Source organism: Cimex lectularius, unplaced genomic scaffold (genome assembly GCF_000648675.2).
Source record: "Cimex lectularius strain Harlan isolate CLEC.00 unplaced genomic scaffold, Clec_2.1 scaffold104, whole genome shotgun sequence".
Classification (NCBI taxonomy): Eukaryota; Metazoa; Arthropoda; class Insecta; order Hemiptera; family Cimicidae; genus Cimex; species Cimex lectularius.
The window spans coordinates 216,502-240,978 of record NW_019392737.1 but is presented as its reverse complement, the minus strand read 5'-3'; the positions used below and the strand labels follow the sequence as shown (position 1 = coordinate 240,978).

The 24,477-nt window shown below is 34.5% G+C and overlaps 1 protein-coding gene across 11 annotated transcripts in view; it reads left to right on the top strand.

Moving 5' to 3' along the window:
* LOC106665649 (neural-cadherin) overlaps window positions 1–24,477 on the top strand; it is a 538,139-nt gene that overhangs the window by 439,508 nt on the left and 74,154 nt on the right. The gene's annotated exons all lie outside the window — the stretch shown is intronic.

The window sequence follows — 24,477 nt, the reverse complement described above, 5'->3', positions numbered from 1 at the left end:
GAACTAAAGAAATATGTTCCAATATTTGAAATTATTGCAATCTCTTTTAGCTCTGTGAGTTCCTTTTATTTATATCTTTGTAGAAATTATAAATCATTTTAAGGCAAACAAAGGGTTTTTCTTCTGCGGACAGCGAGTTTAATTAACTTTGCTCAAAAAATGTTATGTCAGGCAAGATATACGGCTTTTCGAATAGCGTACGGCGAATTGTCGATAAACAATTTTACGTTTTATGTTAAAATAATGTTCTTATTTTGTCTTTACTAATAAATAAAATTACCCTTTTTTCGTTGCACTCCAGATGATGATCCTCTCGGAAAAATTATATCTGCTTAATTGCCGAATGGATTTATACTTAGGTGAGTAAAACTGTTTGACAAATTGGTTTGACCATTAACAGGGCTTGACAAACAATTTGAACCGTCGATCGTCGTCCTCGATCCATTTATCCGCCCATTAACCCCATCCCGATATCCTCGGCGTACGGCATTACATCGGAATTACCATACCGCCCGCAATTACCATACATTATGTAAGTTCGGCGGGACCTTACGTTTGATAAAGCTTTCACGGTAAACAGAAGTAAGTTCTAGGAGATGCGGGCAAGATAATTTCCAGTTCCCTCTCAGTTGCCGTATTTCCGAAAGCTTATAATTTTGTTTCCTATCCGCATCCAACCCATTAATATTATCCAATACATTTCCTTTGTTTGGAAATGAATTACGATTAGAATAACGGACAAGGGATTATTATACTTTGTTTATATTATATGTGAAAGGTCTGATCTTTCCTTATCAAAACATTTTACAAAAACAAATGTACCATTTGACATGTAGTGGGAAAATTTTTTTTTTGACAAAATATAATAAGAACTGAAAACATATAAAATAATATACAATCAAACTTCAAAAATCCAAATAATCAAATGAAAAAGAAGCGCTGTCAACGACACAAACGTTTTTATTGCCAACAAGTTTTAGACAAAGTTAAAGGCCAATAATTTAATTAGTGCCTAAAAACGTAACCTATTGCATCCACAAAGGGTTAAGTGTTTTTTATAATTTAATCATCTCTGAACAACGCCTTGTATAACGTAATTGAAAACAAACAAAAAAAAAAAAAAAAAAAATTGCTATACCGATCTGACCCTGTGAAGGTTCTTTCGCGAAACCTATTTCACCGGTTACAAAATAATTTTTTACTCAGTTTCATTTTTCTATTCGACATCACCAAGAGGGAAATTGAAGCTTCACATTGTTTCCTCTCCGGAGTACGATAACATAAATAAAGAAACCTACGTTGGCCAAAAATATGCTCGGTCTGATGGCGACGGGTAGGAAGTATTATTCATTTACATGTGAAATACTGGGGAAAGAGTTTTGTTTTTTTTCCAAATGAAGAAAGCCATCCGGGGAAGATTAAGTCCAGTTGGTAAAAACTCGGCCGGGTTAGATCCGTTGGATTAATTTTTCCTTCTTGTTTAGGAAGGGTCACTAAACTGGGAGAAACAAAGGATCCGGCTGCGCATCGGTTTATTATTCTACCCCGTTTTTTTTGTCTTTCACTCTACCCCTCAATAGACTTTGAAACTAATATATTGTTGATGATAATCATAGCATGGAGTAAATGAACAAGTGTGTTTGTATTACCGGGCCAACTGACTATACCTGGCACCGAATAGGTCACATGATGATTTCATATAACGCAATGAGTTTATGTTATCTTATATATGCAATGCTAATAATTATTAATGGTCGTGTATTTACGGGAGTCCTTAATAGAGCTTTGGGATGTCATAAAAAGCTTGAAGCTTAACGAAGAGCTCAAAACAGTAATGGAAAATGCACAATAGACCGATAATATTGGTCGCGTGCGCAAGGTCGTAAAAAGGCCTACTCCTTCTAACCTTACACTTTAGGTTCTGAATCTATATATACAGATCTCTCAGATTATTCTTAGGCCATTTTGTCTCTTTGGTCATTATCCAAAATACCATTGCGCCGTGGCAACCAAGATGTGTTTTCCTAAGTTTTGGCGATGTTAGATGATGGGTGTGACTTTTTTTCATGCTAATGCTTTTAGGGCTGTTTTCCTGCCCAATTTCTAATAAGAGCATTGATAGCATGTATTTCAGCTTGAAAGACGGAGGTGTACTTCCCTAATGACTTCGATCGCTCATGTTTTAGCCATGTATACAAGATATCCGACCCGGTTCCATCACTGGTTTTATAGCCATCTGAATACTTTATTTATCTTCTCCTGGTTTCTTTATCTCCTTTGTAGTCCGTTAAAACTTGATAGGATAACAAAGTATGTTTCTAGAATCAAATAATCTGTCTATGTTTCTAAGAATGCATGTCTATTTTTTCAAATTATTGTTGTATGCCCTAAATATTTAATCCCCATTCAATTTTTGGAGTCTTTATGAGCTTTTCTTTCTAATTATATAAATATTTTCGGTGGAGGTAGATATAATTGTGTTTCTAAGGTAGCTGATGGGGTTGTAATCATTGCACGTGCGACGCATAGATTAGCCAACTTTTACACATTGCCTAGTTTTAGGTTTGCTTTTGTTAATATTATAAAAGTATTCCAGCCTTTTATAGATGGTTTAAAAAAAATTTGAAATGCAAACCTGTGTCTATATTTTGTTTTCTGCCTATTTTACTTAGCCGTTAACCAAAACCGAAAAAAAACTTGGCTTTTCCATTTCAAATTTAAATTCTAGGAGTGCCTCTTCGCATACTTCTACATACCAGAAACAAGGTAGCGTTATGTAAATTATTAAAAGAATAAAGAGGGCAGAGTAGAAATCGGAATTCATCAAGAAAGAAATAAAAACAACCTAAGTGCCTCATAAAAGTGACTTTCAAAAAATTCTTCCCTACATTTACAGCAAGGGGGAACAACAATTTACTCAGAATTACATATACACTTCTGTACTTCAAGAGGAATCTCTGATGAATAAGGATGGAGTAATATCTCTCCTTAACTACTCTAGTGTGGTAGGTAAAAATAAGTTTAAAGTACGAAGTTAATTACGAACATGTCAAAAATTGAACGGAAATTAAAAATAAACAAAACAGTCGTGTAAAAATTGTAAAACTATAGTTTTAAAAGGTCAAAAGTACATTTAATTTAGTTTTTGTTGTTCATTTGTTCTTGGGTGAAACTTGACCTGAGTCTGCTCTTCCTACGTTTCTGACAAAAAATTCAAATAAATTAAACTTGCAGTTTAAAGTTTTTATTTTTGTCAGTTCCATCAAGGATTTTATTACATAGACTTGTCCTCTTATACCAAAGGTGTGTCAAGAAACGCCTAATGGAACATGCGCTCTTAGCGATCGGGATGTTGTGTCGTCCTGCCGTTGAATGTGACCAGAAACTGTGATGAGGCCATGTAAGTTCACCACCTTTAACCTAACTGATAAGTCCCTCTGCGACCCGGCACGTCTTAACACGATGACGACCCTCGAATACAGATGTCCCTCCCTTTTAGACCCTTTTCATACGATGTATAAAAGAGAACATGCTCCAGTCTACGCCTACTTAAATCCATCCATATGCTGTTATGCTATTCGAAAGGGTGTCTTATGTAATCGTTTTTCCCGTTTCCTAATTTCAAGTAAGGAACGGTGCGAATTGTTTGGAAGGGTAAACTGTCTGGGGTTTATTACTGATTTTCCTTTTAAACTTTTAAAAATTAAGCTGTATTTTGTCACTAAATTGTTAAATACAAGGACAATGTTACAGACACATATCAAGTCCAGTGACTAATCATCGGTTAAACCAACCCCAAACTTTAAGCGTTTCCATCCTTTGAACCGTAAATGCAGATAATACTATGTTATGGCAGTTAGGAAACAGTAGCATTAATTAATTTTGTAATATCACAAAACCTGCACGTATCTTCCATTATTTTAACTTTAAAAATATATATGTATATTTGTGGACTTTAACATAGATAATCTCCCGTAGATTGTTACTTGCTTGAATTTTGTGCTTTGTTAAAGTCGAACAGGTGCGAAACTTTTATTGTGTCAACAAGTAGATTAACCCAGATTATCCTTCGCCTAAACGTAACTTACATTGAAGTTTTGTTTAAAATGCCATGTATCTCTTCTTTTTTGGCAAACATATTTCTGTTAATAAATTTGCATACGATACGGGGATAGTTAAAGTAACATAACTACGTTCGCCTCTTTTTTCGGTTTGCATACAGTTTTAAAACTATTATTTTGTCAATTATAGTCACTGATAACCCTTTGTCTGATGGAGACGTACTGTTATATTAAGCGTAACAATATTACCAATGGCGATATAATCTCTAACAGTACCATTTATTGTATAATATGGCATTATTAAAATTAATAAAAATTGTAAATTAAGTAAAACTGTTTTAAACTAATATTTATTTTTCTTTGAATTGTGTTAACGACAGAATTTTCCATTAAGGTGGAGGAAATCTAACGATGAGTGTATTGTCAGTCCTAATCTTTTCCCCTTATAACTCATCAAGGTTTTCTATGATTACTGTATTTCTGTTTCTTTTACCACACCTCCTTCCTTTTATTTTCTTTCTACATTTCCATCTCCAAGATTTGAGTAGGGATGGTAACGATATGTCGATATATTTCTGCATATATCGAATACATTTTTTATCGATATATTTGCTTATAAATACTTGAAATTTATCGATATATTCGTTGAAATGTATCGATATATATACGTTTTTTATTTACGAAAAAAATACATTTACAAAAACTTGGCTATAAATTTTTCTTATTTATTATTGGATAAATAATTTTTAAAAATATCCCTGTCAGTGCGTCAAATTGGAGGAGACTGGCGACTGGTATAAGAGACTTCGATAATTTTAAGTGTCTAAACCGTGGTCCGCGGATAAACCGAACTTATCATTCTCCCTTCTACGTCGGCATCGACATCGACATTTGTATCTACGTTTCGGTCCACAATTTTCATACGTTTTTACATTTTTATGATGACGCAAAAGTCAAAAAATTACTGTTTAGAAATATTTTGATGCACTGTAAAAAGGAAAACAAGTGCAAGACAGCTTGTAAAACATGCTCGAAAGGCTTAAAAACCTTAATTTTTACAACCTTAATCTATTTTATTTTAAATCTTTTTTTTACACTACTTAATAAGAATTATATAATTATTCATGACCATGAGTACATTTTTACCGTTACTAATATCGTTCTTTTTTCCAGTTTGGCCAGCTCATATGGATATATTCACGATGTTTGTTAGATGTTAACTCGAATGAGAAATGTCCAGTAAGATCGTGAACGCCCTCTTCTTTGCTTAACATGTTCATTTTTCCGCAATGCTGCGCGTAGCGACAGGTAGAACCAAAAATAGAGCTATAACATTCCTTGAAGGCTTGTTGTTATTTGTTATGATTTTGTTTTGTGTTAAATTGTAAGATGCCAGAGATTAGTAAAAAAAGAAAAATTAATCAACTTTTTCATTCAAAATGCTATCGATGCACTCGAAAAGTACTAACATGCATTCCTAAGTTTTATCCTAACGTCTAACAGCATAGAACTGTATAGGGTAGGAGATGTATGTATTATGAATGAGGATATAACGACAGGTCAGAAATTAACAAAAGAAATGTATTGGTCTGATTTAATTAATGCATATTTAAGAATAAAAATACAAGTTAATAAAAAACAGCTGTTAAATTCATGGCTGCCATGTTGGTTACCTACGCCCTAACGGATAGCTATGTGACTACATCTTCGACTTAACATCTAACATTGGCCTTGGTCTGTTAGATCGAGCAATGTTAACTAGCCGATTCTTACGTCATCATTTTTCTCGATCTAACACGACCTAACAGAGTTAACAGGGTTAACACAAAGATGGTGAATCCCCTATTATAAAATAGTCGTAATGTATCTAAAATAAAATATATCGATATATCGTTGAAGCTGGAATGGAATAATTCAAAAACAAAAGAGTCGCGTACACTCGGGTCTATGGATGGCAATCATAGTTTAATTGCCCACCCTAGACTTGAGTGCAGGCGACACTTTTATTTTATGTATTATTTCACCCCAGTTGTTTTTATTCGCCTATTCCTAATCACTGATGATAATTAATTTCAGTAGAAATTATTAAGATAACTCCGGTCGATCAATGCAAGAGTTTCTATCGCACCCAAGTCGACGCTTCAAACTGTACGCCCAGTCCGGTTCTTCCATATTTAATCAACAAGGCCCAAGGGAGCACGACCTGTGTTTCCGTAAAACCGCAAGCTGAAACGGGGTCAACACAATTGCAGTTCGTGTTTTATTAATTTTTCCCAATCTTTGGATAACGGCAGTTGTTTCCTCCCCATTGAGCGATAAATAATTTTTCCTCGATTCATAACGTGAGGAGGGGGGATTTCCCGTGGGTAAAGAGCACGCCTAAAGACTTGAATTGAACAATAAGAAGATTGACATTCTCCCAACGTACACAGAGAGAAAACGGCTCCGGTTGTACCGTAATCGCATTAGATTTCAAGGGCCATCTCTCGTTACCGATGCAGGTGGCACACTATAATTCGATCCTGGGACTACTAATCCCAAACTGTACGTTCTAACGCTTATATGTGCTATTGCCATTGTTTAGTCTATAAACACAAACCTTAACCGTTTAATTTTAGCATTATATTTGATTTTTAATTCAGTCATGATTTGATAACAGCTGAAGGTCTTCACGAACTTCCCAAAAAAGCCGCCGTCTTTTTTTATATATTTTTTTATTTATTTAAAGCTATACACACATAGCCATAAGTTGCAAACATTCATTCATTAAAATGATCCCAAAGCCTCATAAAACTTTAAGCTCCTCATCATCTTTTAGTCCTACTAGTTTTAGTACCCATTCGTTCTAAATTACTCGAAAAAATAATTAACAAAATAATTATCTCTATTGCTAATTCGAACATCCTACCAGTCAAATCCATTATTCCATTACTCATAAACTGTAGTGTTTTTTGATCTCAGACCTTCGACAAAGTTTGGCATGAGGGACTATTATACAAAATAAAACTACCTAGCCTATCATCTGATTATACATCATACCTTAAGGAGAGATTTTTTTTACCGTAAACCAGGAAATCAGAGGGTTATGAGATGAAAGAAGCACTTACAGGTGGGCCACACGAGTGCTTACTTCTGGCATGCCCTGATGAGAATGCATCTCAACCCTCTTCTACTCAAGAGTTATGGTACAAAACCACGTGTTAACTATTCAGAAATAGAGGAAAAGTTGGAAAATAAAGTTTAATACTTCAAAGCAACAACATATTACCTTTACACTCCGCCGTGAGAATTGTCCTAGCTTATGTAAAGCTTTATACTTACTTATACAATTAACCTGGTCATTAATCTGTCAAAACTGAATATTTACAACTTCTAGACTAGAAGACCAACCTGGAATCCGCACACACGATTAAAAAAACGGACACTTAGCAAACCTTTAAAATGCTTTATTATTTACTATGGTATGGTAATAAGGATACTAGGAAGCGGGGCTTGTGCTCCCAAGCACTGCAGCCTTCTGGCTTATTGCACCTTCCTTGTTCAGTACAATAGACTCAACCCTTCTCCTTAGAAGTATGAGGCCATTGACTGTCGCTGCTACTATTTCATTCCGTAAGTTTTTTCATATGTTGGGCTAAATCTCCATTGAGCTGTTGCTTCGAATTCTAAGATGATATGGGTGGCTATTTCCTCCTCCTCATTACATAATCTGCTGATGGGATCATCGTTGTATACCCATGTTGTGTAGATGTTTTCTCAGATGCCAGTGACCGGTTTCTAGTCCTACCACTCCTCTAAGTTTAGCCCCCTCCTACTAACCCGACTATCAAAATTGTCATTAAAATAAAAACATTCGACATATACATATCTACTCAACCTATTTAGATGTACGGGTGCCAATTTTGAGGATCGGCGAAATATTCCAATATTCAATTGGAGATTTGATGTCTAATTGTTTCTGCTCTTCTTAAATAACAGTACAGACTTGATAGAGAGTTTCAAATACTGTTTTTTTTAGTCATCAAAACATATTTCTTTACGACTTTTTTACAGTAAATTTCAAAATCACCCCCATACCATTCGTCCAATTACCACCTAGGAGTCTGAAAGAATATGGATAAAAGACCTCTTGAATGATTATATCAAAATGTTAATCCTTCCAATGGGTAGGGGGCCTTCTCTATAACGCCTGTAATGTCACAAACACAAATTGAAATCCAATCTGCTGGGTGTATATAATACATATGTCACAATTATCTAGTAATTGTTTTTTAAGGAAGGGATGGGCCCAACCTAGACTTTGTCTAGGTCCCAGAGGAAATCCCTCGATCGGTCTGACTATAATTTTGAAATTTGCCAGATACCTTTTTTTTTTATTGATTTTACTTTTAATAACAAAGTATTACTACTATAAAATGTAACAGTATTATTTTAATAAAAATAAAAGGACAGAAAATGAAATTATTTTATGGTTAGAATTAATTTTAAACAATTTATTATTACTAAGCAACAAGCTTGAAATGATATAAATGAAGCATAAACAAACTATAATAAAGACAATTGTTGAAACAAAATATATTCCTTATATTAATTATAAATGATGTTTAAATAAAAATGAAATTAAACCTTTTTTTTGAATTTTATAAATAAATTTTTTTTTTTTTTTTTAACAAAGTAATAATTGTAAACTGCCTAGATTAAGGAAAGGACTTACCCACGGAGACTGGAACGTTTCGTTTTACCTTTTTTAATATTACTACTTCACAGGCAACAAGGATGGTAGCGTCTTCACCAGTGAGCAGATCAACTCTATCTCCCCCCCAATGTTTTTATTTAAGGCCTATACTCGGCCCCTCCCTTTCTTAGGCTTTATCGAAACTGCAGGTGGCAATTTCAAATTGTGACGGCCCGTAAGATGGGATCGTTACACATATACAATTGTAGATAAAAATAAACGAAGTAGAAAAAAAGTTGTTAGTACTGACAGTTTTTTATTATTATTGTTATTTTTATTAATACGTTATCGCTATTTTCCTTAAGAGGAAATTCTTGGCCGAATTCAACTAGTTCACCGTTAATTAACTTTATGGCACAAAGTGACGACGACAGTTGCGGTCTCTTTGTGATTTACGAGTCAGTTCATTCGAGTTGCTGTGCCGGCAACCCCTTTAGAAAATCAGAGGATGATGTACGTATCGCTTTTGACCGTTGGTTTAATTAAATTATGTGTTTATCCTTGGTACAAAGAATGTCTCCACGGAAATAAAATCTTGTCATAAAACAAATTATATCGTTAAATACAATTATTCTTATTTATGACAACTGTTTCATTATGATCTTTTCAGTTTTGATGTAAAATTTGTTAGCAAATCAGTACAATATTAAACATATATTTTATAAACATCTCCTTTTATAGACAAACTGTTGATGTGAGGATTAAATTAATGTTTCGCAAGGTGTGCTTCGGCTGCTAATTACACCCGAGTCTCTTACTTGGACTTAATAAAGGCTTAGCATTGCCCGGCCTGAGACCTCTGGAGCATCTTACATTTCCATAACGAGCCACGTTTCACTTTATGGTTGAAACTCAGCAAATAACCGGGGCCGTATAAATTAAAATTCAATCACCATAAATTTGTGTTCAGATGAATAGATCAATCGATTGTTCTTGAAATGTAACAACTACCACTCCGCTTGGAATTTAGTCTGTTATCATTCGTTCACAGCTACCTCCTGCCCTATCTCACAGCGAGATAACCCCTTGTCTAATGCCCCATGAAATTGTTTTATATCACTCTTCTCTTTCCAAGGGAGAACAAATGGCCAGAGGTCCGACTCTTCTTATTTTTCTTCTCAGCTCTATTCTGATGTGACACCCGAATCGTTGAGTTTTCTTTTATAATGTCTCACTTTTGTCCTGAATATAAAAAAAACCCTCCAAAATAGTATCGGTGTTTTTTTTTGTTTCAATTTCTTTGACATCCCAACATCATGGCTTTTATTTGTGTCAAGTATGTTGTATATCAGATATGGATAGGTTTCAGACTTCAACATTATAATTTTTAATTTAATCGTTACTGATCATTTTGGTCTGCACTGAAGATTGTGAAAAGAATCTGAGAGACGAATTTTGAAAGAATGAGCAGACCAAAATGAACGTCACGACCAGTTTACAGGTCCATCACCCCGCAGACCGCAAGGAAAAATCTCACAACTATATTTTTGTATTAATAGACGGTCAGGTATAAGGCCAATTTAAGGCACTACTCATACGGGGATACTGAAATCTGGGATACTCGGAACTGGTATACAGAGACTCTGGTTGTCCGTCATGCTCACACGATCACTACTGAAGTTGCGAGTTTTAGTAGGTGCTCAGTTCCCTGCCTTTATCCAGCGCTAAAATGTTTAATGGTTCTAGTAGTGATGATGATATTATTATCCAGTACTGCCGCAGAAAGGGGACAGTGAGAAGATTTTGGTTACACCCATATATTGGACGAAACATAAATTGTAGACTATTTGCTGTTGCAAGCAAAAGAATTGCAGGGATCAGATTCAAATTTTTTTACGCCTTTTCTGTTTCATCTTTCTTCGAATATCCTTTCAGTTTATAATTATATAACATTGTCAATCTCGTAGTATCTGAGTAGCACTGTTGCCAAGTTTCCACTTTCCACTACTGGAACTGGAATATCTCCGTCTGAGTGGCGCTACCTACTTACACATGACGTGTCTCTTAGTATCCCACTCGTTCCGAGATCTGAGATAGGCGCTACGTGTGAATAGTGCCTAAAAGTTCAATATACTTTTGTACTAAAATGTGGAATAATTTACATGACTAATTAAAAAGAAAAAGGACCGTCCATCACAAACACCGGCCGGAACATTAAAAAGCCAGAATTAATGCACAAAATGAACCGGCAAATAGAGGCTTCACAGAAATCACACAGACTCAACCCTGAAAATAGCGACATACCGAGATAGGCAAAGCAAAATGGTTTTTAACGACCAAAGTTCAAACCCCACAAAGAGAAATCTCACAATTAAAAGTTTCACTTAAAAATAAAACCAATCGGAAAGCATAATTCACTTATGTTCTTCAATTTTGATTAACTCACCTGTCAAACTAAATACAGTTAACACTAACAAATAAACATAAATTAAAAACAGTTCACATGCATAATTTACTCCATTCAAAACGCTATACCATTGAAAAAGAAAGAAAAATACATGAGTACAAAGACCGAACGGAAGAATTAACAAAAATCAGGTTTCATCCGCCAAAGACACAAACAAAGATAACGGCGAAACACGCACTAATTGTAACCTTAACGACCTTATACAAGAGGTATGACTCCATAGAAATTACACAGGCCCTACACGAAGTTAGTCCTTTTTCTACCTTCTTCTTTTTGAGCGCAGAACTAGGCCTTTGCTTGGCGCAAGTCCCCCGGTATAAGGTCCCTGAGGAACAGCGGGGTGGTGAATGGGTTAGAAACAACAAGACCCAGGCACTGAAGATGACGAAAGCCAAAACGCGGCTGACAAAACAGAATTTATCTTCTTGCCACTTCCAACTACTTTCACCCCTGTGATCGAAAAAGTCCAAGAATGTTTTAACTTTTATTATTAGCTCGAACTGTTTTTTGTATAAATAATTGTTTACTGAAACAGTTGTTCATCGGAAGCCGCTTTGGGTCTATTCCTATTTTCGAAGTGGTTAATGGACGATTTACTTCACTTTGAAACGTCGTTTTCCTTAACCGCGCAAATATTCTCGTTTCAAAAATGTTCGGCTTTTGGGTTTTCGTTGTAAAGAAACTAAATTTTTCCGTGGTAGCCTTATCCTCCCCCCTCCCAAACAAAAAACCGCATGTATATATTCCTTGGCTAATATACCAAGTTTATAAGGGGTTTAACCAAAAAGAAAAAAAGAAAGGCCAACAAATTGGTCTTCTTTATTATTTTCTTCTAAACTAGGTCCTCGACCAACTCCAACTAAACTTTTTTTTACGTATAACGATGCTTGCAAAATTGTAAGTGCAATTACTTTGGAGTATTTTAAAAAGAGTTGCGATTTTGATTTTTTTCTTTTTTTCCCCTTCTCATTTATTAACTTCTTTTTTCTTATTCTAAATCCTTGATGTACATTATACAATTGCTAAGTTTCGGAGATAAAAGTGAAAAATAAAACTCTTTGGAATCAACCTTCAAATTTTAAATTTAACTACAATTTTTGTCTTTTCATTAATCCGACCTATAAAATTATTTTACTTATATAACACAGGTACAAAACATTAACGTTTGAGCTAACATGAATATAATTTTTTTAAACATATTTCACATTTCTTTAATTAAACCAATTTGCGTTCCTTTCTTGTATATTAATATTATTTTGTTTAGTTGTAATTTAATTAATACACTTAAAATGGCAATGGTCAATGTAATGATTCATCAACATTATAAAAAAATTTCTTTATAATTTTCTAAACAAGGTTCGTTTTCAAGGTAGGATGACAGGCTAGTCCATAACAATGATTTTCTTGGCGCACCTTGTGAAATATGGTGTAAAGTAATTTAAAGTATGACTTTCCTCTGCTCGAGGTTTAATTCAATACAGTCAGTCCTAATTGAATAAGCGGATCTTTTAAATTGTCTTCTCTCATCTGGATACGGCGTTATATAAGAAAATGAATTTTATGCTTATTGAAATGTGCGTCATATCCACAATTTTGTTACCATCTTGAGAAGTACAAATAAACTGAATTTGTCAGCAGGAAAATTACAACGGAGTTTATTAGTCTTCTTGTTGTTACACTCGCGTTTCTATTTTCTTTTGTAAATTTATGGGCAAAGAATGTGACAACTCGTTTAAAAATTTTTAACGACCAATTTAAAACTTTTTAAAAGAATGAGATGCGCGACATACCTCCGCTACGGGGGTGGTTCATCAGTAAGCGTTAAAGGTCGTGATCAAAATCCGTTCCGTCACAAAGGGATCAAATGATAATATCAAAGCCTATCCTGCATTCTTTGTCAAAGATGATAGCCAAGGCGATTAAATGTCTGAGCTAGAGTTTATATTGATCTTATTTCATCAATTTTTCAATTCCGACAATAATCGGAAAAGGACGGCAAATTCTGATATAATAAATTATACGCGAGAGAAATATTTTAGTGCTGTAAATTAAGAATTTAAATTTTCATGTTGTTGCTGTTCAACATTTATCCAGTTGTGTAGAGTTAGTTATTTCTGTATTATTAAATGTGTAACATATCTCTGCAAATATATGAATTTATTGTATAGCTTTAATTCCAATATTCATTAAATTTTCATTAATTAATAATGCTTTGTTAATACAGGAAAACAAAACAATTAAACCTGAAATAAAACTCCAATCAACTCTCGACTAGCCGAATTTCGAAAGTATTAATGTAATGGACGCAAAAGTGCTTGCTACATCGAATATGAACGACACATTTTGCAAGCGTGTTATTATCACCATTCGAGAATCATTATTGGATTAAAATTGAATCTCCGTTTTAGTCAGCGAGAGTTTCATCATTGAAATGTATGTGAAAATCCCTGGCGACTGACTGTTTTAACAACTGCTGGTTTAGTTTTTATTCCACCTATGTTTTAACGACATTTTTTTAAACTTTTTTATCGAATATAATAAAAAATTAAAGAGCGTTAAATACATATTTAATGTGAAACTGTTCCCGATCAACTCAACAACGATTAGAACAAGTGAGAGATAAACGTTTAACTTTTGAAAAGATTTATCGCCAAAGCCATTAAAATAAAGAGGCAGAAAGCCTGTTTGGCCCAACAAATCCGTCTCAGCTTTGGGCTTTTGCTGTGAAACGATCAAGGATTTTTCACGCATCCACGACATCCATGAATGCGCTTATCTTACAACATATCTAATCTAAACACATCATCTTTTCCCTTCATCATTTGTTTTTCCGATACTGAGAGAGTGAGAGTGAGAGTAAGTGTGAGAGAGAATGGGATACTTTACAGATCAATAATGGAACAATATAAAAAGTCTTGTTTTTTGTGTCCTTTGTCCTACCTTCCCCTGTAGTGGTTATATGTTATTTATAAACAGACATCAGGTGGTCATCGCCGTCCTCCCGTTTATTAACTTGCTTACCACTTTCCTTTACTCGTAGAAATTAATCGGATGTCATTGCTAACAAAACATGTCAACAATCAATTTTTTTTTTTAAATTCATATCTCTAAAACAATTGGCCTATCGGCTGAGGGGTGACATGATTACTCCCGTTTAAAATGAGAAAAAAAGCACCAATAACCGCAATAAAAAATGTTCCAAATTGTGACAAATGGTACTCGACGGCTGTAGCATAAATCACTTACTATCGAATAATCTGGCGGAAAAGGAAAGGGAAGACCTACCTTTTTCTATAGAGTTTAGACAGGTGTAAAAAAATATAAATAAAAAAGAACATTTAATAGTTTTATAAACTATTTATGGATTTACGTTCTTTTCGTTTTATTTTGTTTATTTATTTGTTTTTTAAAGAAATTAGCATAATCTATATAATCTTTTTATTACTAACGCTCAATAATTGGCCGTTAATCTTACTCAATAGTTGTGAGATTTTCGAGTGATCTGGGTTATTGCGCTTATGATTCCAGCTGTCCCGGCCCTGCTAGGGTGGGTGTAATTGAAAATCCTCTGTCATCATCAAACAATCTAGTCTTTGAAATGACCATAATTTGTTACTTTTAATTTGTTGTTAAGTTTAAAACCTCTTCGGGGAAAAAGTACTTTCAGGTAGTCACCCCTTGTGAATATAATTATAGTTTGGATGATGACCATCGCAACATAGACTGCTACACAGATGGTTCACTTATCAAAGGTAGAGGGAGGATGCAGGAATCTACATACCTAAATTAGGAATAAGCATCTCCTCCCCTCTTCGCAGTAACACCTCCGTTTTTCAGGCGGAAATCTGAGCCAATAATGTGTGTTATAGAACACTTATGGAAAATAAAATTAAGGTAAAGGATATTAGAATTTTTTCTGACAGTCAGGCGAGTCTTAGGACATTACAAAAAGATTTGTCAGCCTCAAGATTGGTGGATGTGGTACCAGCACATAAAGGACACCATGGCAACGAAAAGGCGGATGGCCTGGCCAAAGAAGGTTCTAATACTGCGTTTGTCGGGCCACAACCGGTATTAACTCACTCTAGAGCACAGCGAAAGAGAGTAGTAATAACTGGGGCATGAAACAATTCCTTAGTGGAATTTATCCCTCCGACACAGGCAATCGAAAGTGTTCGTTAAGGTGATCAAACCATCAGAATCGAAATGGCTATTCTCTAACTCAAGGAAGGGAATTAGAAGGCTGATAGGTATCCTGACGGGCCACTGCCCACTGAGAAGACACCTCTCCGTAATGGGTATTCTACCAGATCCCTTTTGCCGTTTTTGCGAAATAAAAGGCAAGGCACTATCTCACAGAGTATGATACGTATGCTACGTCCAGATTTGAAGTCTTTGAAGGAGCGGACATCACCAATCACCCCCGCGAGATAAAATGGTCCAAAATCTTGGGGTTTGTGAACAAGTCGAAGAGATTTATGCAGGACACGTGAGCCGACCAAGTCCCGGACCTTTTAGGGATAGGATACGAGTCTACCCAGGCATTTAACCCCTCGGGGGGGCCCACCATGCTTATATATATTTAATCCATATAATTCTATTGTAGATAGATTTAAATTAGATAGTTCATCGCCAGCCCTTTCATTCTTTTCTGTACTTCTCTTTTTTCTCGCGTTTCTCCTGCATTCAAGGAATGTTTACGTCTATCAAACTTTCTAACTTTTACGTTCTACGTCAGGGAATCGTCAGTCGAGGATAAAATATGGTTTATTATACAATAATCATAAACTCATTTATACATATAGTAAAAATAAACATTGATACAAATACGAACTTTTTCATTCACCCTTTACATTCGAGGTAATAAATACAGTCAAATATCGGCCATTCGTGCCCAACCACTCGATATTCTTTGGAATCAATCTCGCTAATATATACAATTAGTTGTACAACTTGTTAAGATAATAACGAACCCCATAGTTTGGGGGCGTCGGTGACCGCATCGATTTAGGAGTTGACACGGCGCTCATCACTGTAAGGTAAAGGTCTCGGGTTCGAATCCAGCGGCCCTGCATTCGAACCCGACATACTTACAATGGGCTTGTAGAGGCTGAGGGTTGATATGACCTCTACTATGCGAACCTCTTTTTTTTTTTTTTTTTTTTTTTTTTTAACGAGGGTTCGCAACAGCAGAGGTCATATAAACCCTCAGGGTGCCGGTGTTTTTGAAAAAAAGCCCATTTGTAAGTATGTCGGGTTCGAATCCAGGGCCGCTGGATTCGAACCCGGGACCTTTACCTTACAGTGATGAGCGCCGTGTCAACGACTAAACCTTGCGGCCACCGACGCCCACGCGAACCTCTTATTAAAGGAAAAAAAACAGTTGCTGTAAGTCTATATATGTTTTAGTAATTATAAAGTGAGTAAAGTATAATTCGTAAAGTATCACGATTAGATATGATATGTCACGATTGGATATGGTATGGATCCTTTATAATAACATTCCTGGTAAATCTTTTGCCTAAATACTGCACAAGATTACAGAAAGTTGAATAAATTGTAAAGAACTGGTGATGAAGGTGGATTTGTTTTCTATGTTTTTTCCCCCTAAAATTGGTTAATTATATCAACTCTGCTCCTTTCCCAGCGTCTAAGACAAAAGACAGAACCTCAACATTTGACCCCCAAGGGGTGAAGAAAAGGGATAAGAAAAGGAAGAAACGTAAAATAAATATTAAAAACGGAGTAAATTGGATGAAATGAACTAACAATGCCCATGGAATAATAATACTTTTTGTAAATAAGACGTTATCCATTAATTTGTTTTTTTTTTACACCTTTCGAATTATGAAAAGATAAAAGGTGATTTGATGAAATTGTGAACAAAAAAAAGGCAGACGGAATGAAATGAATTGGAGATACAAAAATTACTACTATTTGTTCAAAAGATGTATTGCAGTTTAGGCTTAATAAATTGTTATTTACCTTTGCTACTGTGAAAAGATAATCCGTGGTTCGATAAATTTTTAATTAAAAAAATAACAGACTTGAAATCGGAAGAAATGGGGACAGACGGAAGGAAACGAACTGAAAACACATAATACGTGCACTCAATAAATGTTTTTGTATATTTTTTCTATTATGAGGCAAGTTTGAAGGTGAAATGATAAAAGTGTGGACAATGAAAAGAAGAAATATTTGAAACATTAAAAAATAGGGCAGACGGAACAAAATGAAATTGAAAACTCAAAATCTCCGCTTTCCATTCACAAGACATAATACAATTCGTTCTCAGTAATTGATTTTACTATACATTTACCATTATAAAAAGATAAAAGGTGATTTGATAAAACTGGAATAGTTTATTAGTTGTTAAACCTTTCAGCATTGTGAATAAATATAAGAAGAAAGACAAGAAAAATATTTTTCTAAACAAAGCACACGGAATTCTTCAATCCCAACAAATGCAAAAATGAATCTAATTTGTTTATTCTTTTTCCATTATGGAAAGATGAAATAATAAAATTTCTGATCAAGCAAAGGAAAAACTTTAAATATAAGCAAAAAGGTGGCAGATCGAATGAAATGATGTATGAAGAAACAAAAATTTCCACTTTTCTTCCTCAAGATGTGATATAGTGTAAAACTCAGTCGCAAGCCTCGGAGAAGTTTATTGAACATCATTCCGTCCAATGTAACACTGGATATTGCCAGTTTGTTGACCATATTTGTGTTTCCAAGGGTGAAGGCATGGCCCGCATCGATCAAGTAAATTTCCGAAACCACTTTCTCTAAGAAGTACCAGCACGATTGCTCGGAGAGTCCTCTCCCGCCTCCCTAATGATCTGAGTGGCTCGGGATCCAAATCAAATTCACCTCCTTCCCAGGGGACGACAAATGTCGAATAGGATGTTCGGCCACTTCCCGCAATTTGGGTAGACTTAGCCGTAATTACGTTGACATAGTTTAATGTACACATATATGTCGTATAGCAAGAAATTTATAAACGATATGGTAAAAGATTAATTGGATTAGTAGAAATTAATCTTCTAATGATTAGTTTTCAGTTTTTTAATTGATTAGCTATGGTTTAACTTGCTGCAGCATCCTTGACCCTACCATCCACTGGGAACGTAATGGAGCAAAATGTTTAATTACAACGCCGACGATGAACCTTTTTTTTATCGTTAATTTAGCCCGGACCTGAAAATTTTACCAACACTCAAGTCCCAAAACTTTTTAGTTTTCAGTTTATTTTTGTTTTACAATTTTTCTATAATTTTGAGAGGGTAATTACATTGATCAGTGTGGTCGAATCACTTTTTTGTAAGTGGCAGCAAGAAATTTGTTTTATTAAATTATAACGTCTCCGCAAATTCTTTTTAATTTTTTCCCCCTTTCTTTTCGCTACTTAAGGCATGGTGCTAAGAAAAAAGGAAAAGAGCGAATTTAAAAACTCCAGGACAACTTTCATATATTATTTACTGAAGTTAGAACTCATGATTCAGTAATCAATGTGGACCCCTTCAATCCGACTTCACTTCGTTTTGCCACGAATGCCGAATAATACATAAGCTTAGATAAAAACAAGTTTTCTTTGTGAGAGTAGTTGTTGGTGTGCACATTTGATAATCAGTTCAATATCCCTCCAAATTCATACGGTCGTTTGATACCTTGAAATTTAAATTTGGTACAAATCAATTCAACGCACTTTTATGTTATTTAAAATTTAACAGGAATGCATTAACATAAACAATACGATTATTTTTCTATAAAAACGTTTGTGTTAATTATTTAATAGTGGGTTATTCTTTTTTTAATTTTTTTTTTAATTATACCTAATTTCTACAATTGTTTTTTACAAGAGTTATGGATGATTGGTTTTAACATCGTAAATATCGCTTTTATTCGGTTGAATTTCTGCGACCGTGGATTGATTGCTTTATTACTTACACGATTACAGAGGTGAGCTTTAGATATTATCAAAATCATCACATTCCATGCTTTAGAAACTCTTACCCTCTAAGGTCGAGACTTCCGTTTCTGACGAGCCCTTAACAACGGGGGCGTCTCGCATGGATAACGATATATCTCAAAAACGTAATAGGCCCTTCTATATCGGAGATGTCAGCAATAACAATTTACTTGTCACATTATAATATAGTGGAACACCTCTTGTAAGATGGTGCTTTTTTGGTCATAATGAACCGATAAAAATATCGAATATAGAAGGCAATTTCGTTTACTTATATTATTCCTGTTCTATTGAATAAATTACGCCACGCAATAAAATTAATTAATATATATTTGATAATTACTTTATTGATATAGGTTTTTTTTATGTTTACTTCTTATTGTTAAATTTCATTTACATCTAAAAGATCAGGTATAAGGCAAATTTAAAATAAATAAAAACACTCGGTACTTTCGTCAAGCTTTTGAGAAATATGGGTCCTTAATCAAAACTTAAAAACTATTTATAATTTTTGGAAGTTTAGAACAAATGGGCAGATGTGTTGGCTTCTTGTATCTTTTCAAACCATATAGTTTACTTGTTTTTATTAAAATACATGAAATTGTAAGATTACCCCATAGCGGGGTGATGAATGTGTAATTTGACTGTTACCGATCACTTTGGTATATCTATAGTCGCGCTGGGTAGTGAGAAACAGGAGCTGGATAATTTTGTTGCTTTTGGATGGCATGGTTAGATTATGAGCAGGTTTGGGCACCGACAATGACCTAGCACTGAAGTTTACTGCATTATTTTAATCAGGCGACATGTTTCAGCCAAAGCAAAAGCGGTTTTTTTTTATTAATAACCTCGTTGAATTACGCATTCATCATTTATAATGCAGGGTTTAATTAATATATGCAGTAAACATTTCAGGCAATTAAGTCCTTAGACCTTTATGTTGATTTATAAGCGATCGATTTATAAACCTTCAGACGAACGCCGTGCAATAAAATTAATTAATATGTATTTAATAATTACTTTATTAACATAATAGGTTTTCTTTATGTTTATTACTTATGGTTAAATTTCATCATACATAAAAAATCAGGGCTAAGGAAAATATAAAAGAAATAAAAACACTCGGTCCTTTCGTCAAGCTTTTAAGAAATATATCTCCTAAATCAAGATTTTAAAACTATTTATAAATTTTGGAAATTTAGAACAAATATTCAGATGTATTGACTTTAAGTAATAGTATAACCTGATGGGGGTTAGAATACTATTGTGTAGAATGGAGTAGTTAATCAGCAAAACTCATACATTTATTATGGTTGAAGCCATAATTTCTAATATTGTAAATAGTTGTTTATTTTTTAACCCGTACTTAATTGGAAATAATTATTTTAAGTACTTATGAAGGAGAAATATTCCTCGAAAGCGTGACGAATGAAATCAGTGTTTTTCATTCTTTCAAATTTGTCTTATCGCTGATTTTTTATATATGATTATAATGTTATGGCTGATATCAATCACATCAAGATAATTAATTTTTAGTACAACGAAAAAACAAACACTTGTATAATGGATAAGTTTTGAGTCATCTTAGGTTTTTAGGGGTTCATCAAATAATAGTAGTAAATAAAGACATTTTTTAGATAAGGATAATTGGTCAAACGGACCACGAAATTAGTGAATTTTTAGATAAGATTCTATTAAACAGTGTCCAGAGATTATGCAGCCAAAACTGGGAAATAAACTCAAGGTAAGCGTGTTAGTTATACACCCAATTGTCACACCCCTTATCACATATGGAGATCTAGTATGGTGTCAAAAACACTGAATACGGAGAGAGAGAGAAAGAGAGAGAGAGTGAGAGGACAAGCTGAGAAGTCTACAAAAACACAACCCTCGGCCTTCCACCCTTACATAACAAAAGGTGGCTTTCGACTCCTGAAATACAAGGAAAAAAGCCCTAGATGTGAATTAGAACAAATGAGATGGCTGTAACGGTATATGATAAAATGAGAGAAAAACTCAACTTTCACAGACCCTTCGAAGTGGTCATAACTAATAGAGATGTTTGCAAGAAAGGAAGTTCCAAGTTTCAGGAAAAGCCCTAGTACGTTACATAGACGGATCGAAGATGTAACAGGGGTGTAGAAGTAAAAGGACTGAACTATACCCTAACAAAGCACCTTGAACTAATTCCAATTATATTTCAAGTTAAGGCCGTGCAATACAACACTGTTAATAAAGAGAAATATGAAAGGTGCACAGATTTACATACATTCATACAGTCAGGCAGCCATAAAGGCACATAATCCGCATGATTTCCACTCAAAACTTGTCTTGGACTCTGGGAAAACACAACAAGATTACTTTACCGTAGGGACATGAAGGTATAAAAGGAAATGATCAACGGCATCACGGCAAAAAAGGGACAGCCTACTCACCATGGGTGGGACCAGATTGACAACAAGATGCACCGGATTGTGTGCCTAAGTTAGAACTGGAACAATTGCTTGACAAAGAAAAACTCAAGCAATGGACAAAAGATCAGGTTGAGGCAATCGTAAGAAATATAAATAATAAAATAAATAATATAATATAAATCTAAGTGATATAAATCTTTTAAAAAGGAAAGCGATGGAATTCCGCTTTCTCTCAGCAGGATAATTTTCAAGAAAATTATAAACCTCTATACGGGCCACTTTCCCTCTTAACTACCACCTAAAGAAAATGGCAAAACAAAGATAGAAACATTCTGTCAGAAGAAACCAGAGGCATAAGCGCATATTCTTTGTGTACGTAAAGCATTAGCTCGGTTACGGTACGGCCACTTCGGGCCAATTCTCACACCAAAAGATGTGCGCGAAGAAGCACCAAGGGAAGATGGAAGGCTTATAGGAAAACTTGCACCTTCCAACGAATAGTTATAATTTATTGGGGAAATCCTTAATCCTCGCCCCCCCCAAAAAAAAACTCAAAAGAAAGTTTCACTATTACTTTTATTATTATTTTCATTGTCTTTTCAACAGTTAGAATACAAAAAATTTCATGGGACTGTTTATTCATATTCATATACTTTCTTCGGCTATTTTTAATAAATATCATTCGTTTTTCCTAACGTCTTACCACATGTGAAAACAGTCATAAAGGATTCATCGGCTTATATAAAAACGACTGCAGAAAGTTTCCTGAATAAATACTGTCGCATCTGCGGCGAAAACTACCCCCTCCGCCGTTTAGCCTTAATGCAACTCGTCTATTATTCACGCGGTAGGTCGTGGGATATAAAAACGGTCCATTTGATATCGTTGCAAATCGTCTGGAGATGCGACCATTGGCGGTTATATTAGATTTATATATAAATACATTCCCGGCTTGGCCGTTTTCCCACGTAACGACTTCCCACTGCGAATTGGGAATTCTTAGGAGCAGAAGCTCATGTTGTTTCCTGTCTCTATGGAAATGAACTTTCCACGAGAGAAGGTTCCACTCTGGAAAAACGTGCTTCTGAGAAGAGGAGATCGGAAAGGAAATGCCCTCAAATTTTTTTATTTTACCCTCGTCCTTCCCTTTAAGCTTTGGATATATAACAGTGGGTATGAACTTTTGACAAGCCGAATGTCACAAACGTTATATATTTTATTGACAAAAAACATGCCGAGATTTTAATACAAAAATACATTCAAGTTTCAGATTGAATTGACAGTTGTTATGTATCGTCTATAGTTCATAAATCTTCCACCTATTTTGTTACATTGCTGTAGTACAGTGTTGTTACATATCTTTAATGATTTTTAAAAGAAAAACCGTGGTTGAAGGATTGGTAAAGTGGAAAATTTAAAAAAAACACTTAAGGAAATTTAGAAAGAAATTATTACAATTTTTTTAACACCACGACCAACACGACAGCAACTTTTATTAAAGGATTATTGTGTTATTATTCTCCGGAATAAAAGAGTTTTAAGATTCAAAACATTTTTAGTTATCTAGGTGATATCTTGTTAACTATAGATGCTTTTTCTAATGAAGAATACGCTGATATACATCTTATGTACGGATTTTGCGAGTTTAATGCGACGGCAGCACGTCGAAAATAATTGTGGATGGTGGAGAGCATTTCGAATCAAAATTAAAAAACGTTTAATAAATTCAATCAACATTTTTTATTATTATTAATCAATCCTTCAACTACGGTATTTTCTTTTCTTTCATCAATTTCTTCATATTTGAAAATGTAATTAAAAAGCAATTGAACCATTAAAAAGGATATGAAATGGAGTACGTTTTCTGAAATTTGGCGGTCTATAGGTTTGGAAATAGTAGTTTAGAATCACCGTAGCAAGTTTCTTAGCAAAAAAAAAAAGTTTTTCGAAGTTCTCGCTACTAAAACGCTTATTTCACTAACGTTTACAACTTTAGTCTTGATCATATCTTATTGGAAATTTGACGTACTTTTCAATGGTCTCAACGGATTTGCCCAAAACCTTTTAGTTTTAGAGTTGTCATTGTTTATTTGAAGCAAGGTCGTAAAATCTTAAAAAATCAGAAAAAGTGAAATGACCTAAACTGTTGAGATTCGGCCCATAGTTAATGAGGACTTTTTGGTTCTATTTTGAATATAGAATCTACTGGCAAAGTTTGTAACACGAGTAGCCGAACAACCTGTATATGTGGAAAGTACGAATATCTTGAAAAGAAATTCTTGCAACGTTAGCATTCCTGGGACTAACAATGCCCATTCTACCTTATCATCCGCAGTACAACGTGGAATTGCTAGTCGTTGGTGACAAGAGCAAAATCGATTTTGGATGTGAAAAGGCGTCTCGAATGTCCCTGGATAGAGTTCAAACAACGATAAAAGGATAAATTAACTACTAAAATAATTGAATATACCGGTAGTTAGAGCAATAAAATAAATTAACAGGGGCAATTTCACTATAAGTACTATCATTTTTTCCCACTTCTGAATACGAATTCAATTAAATTCAAATGATTTTTCTAATAATAACAAACGTTTGAATGATGTGATAGTGCTAGTGAAAAATGTGAAAAAAAATAGTGAAATGCATATCGCTATATTCTTAGTTAATTGTTAAATTCATTAATTCGCACTCGTACAGTAAGTACGCAAGAGAATTACGGATGACAAAGGAAAGAGTAAAAATAGAAAAGGAAGTTAAAACTAAATTAGAATTTTCCTGCATTCAGGGCGACAAGCACATGCCCGTTCCAGAACTACTCTTTTGTGGTCTAAACGCCATGTTGAAGCTCAGAACCCGCCCTAAATCTGGCGAGAAAACATTAGGGA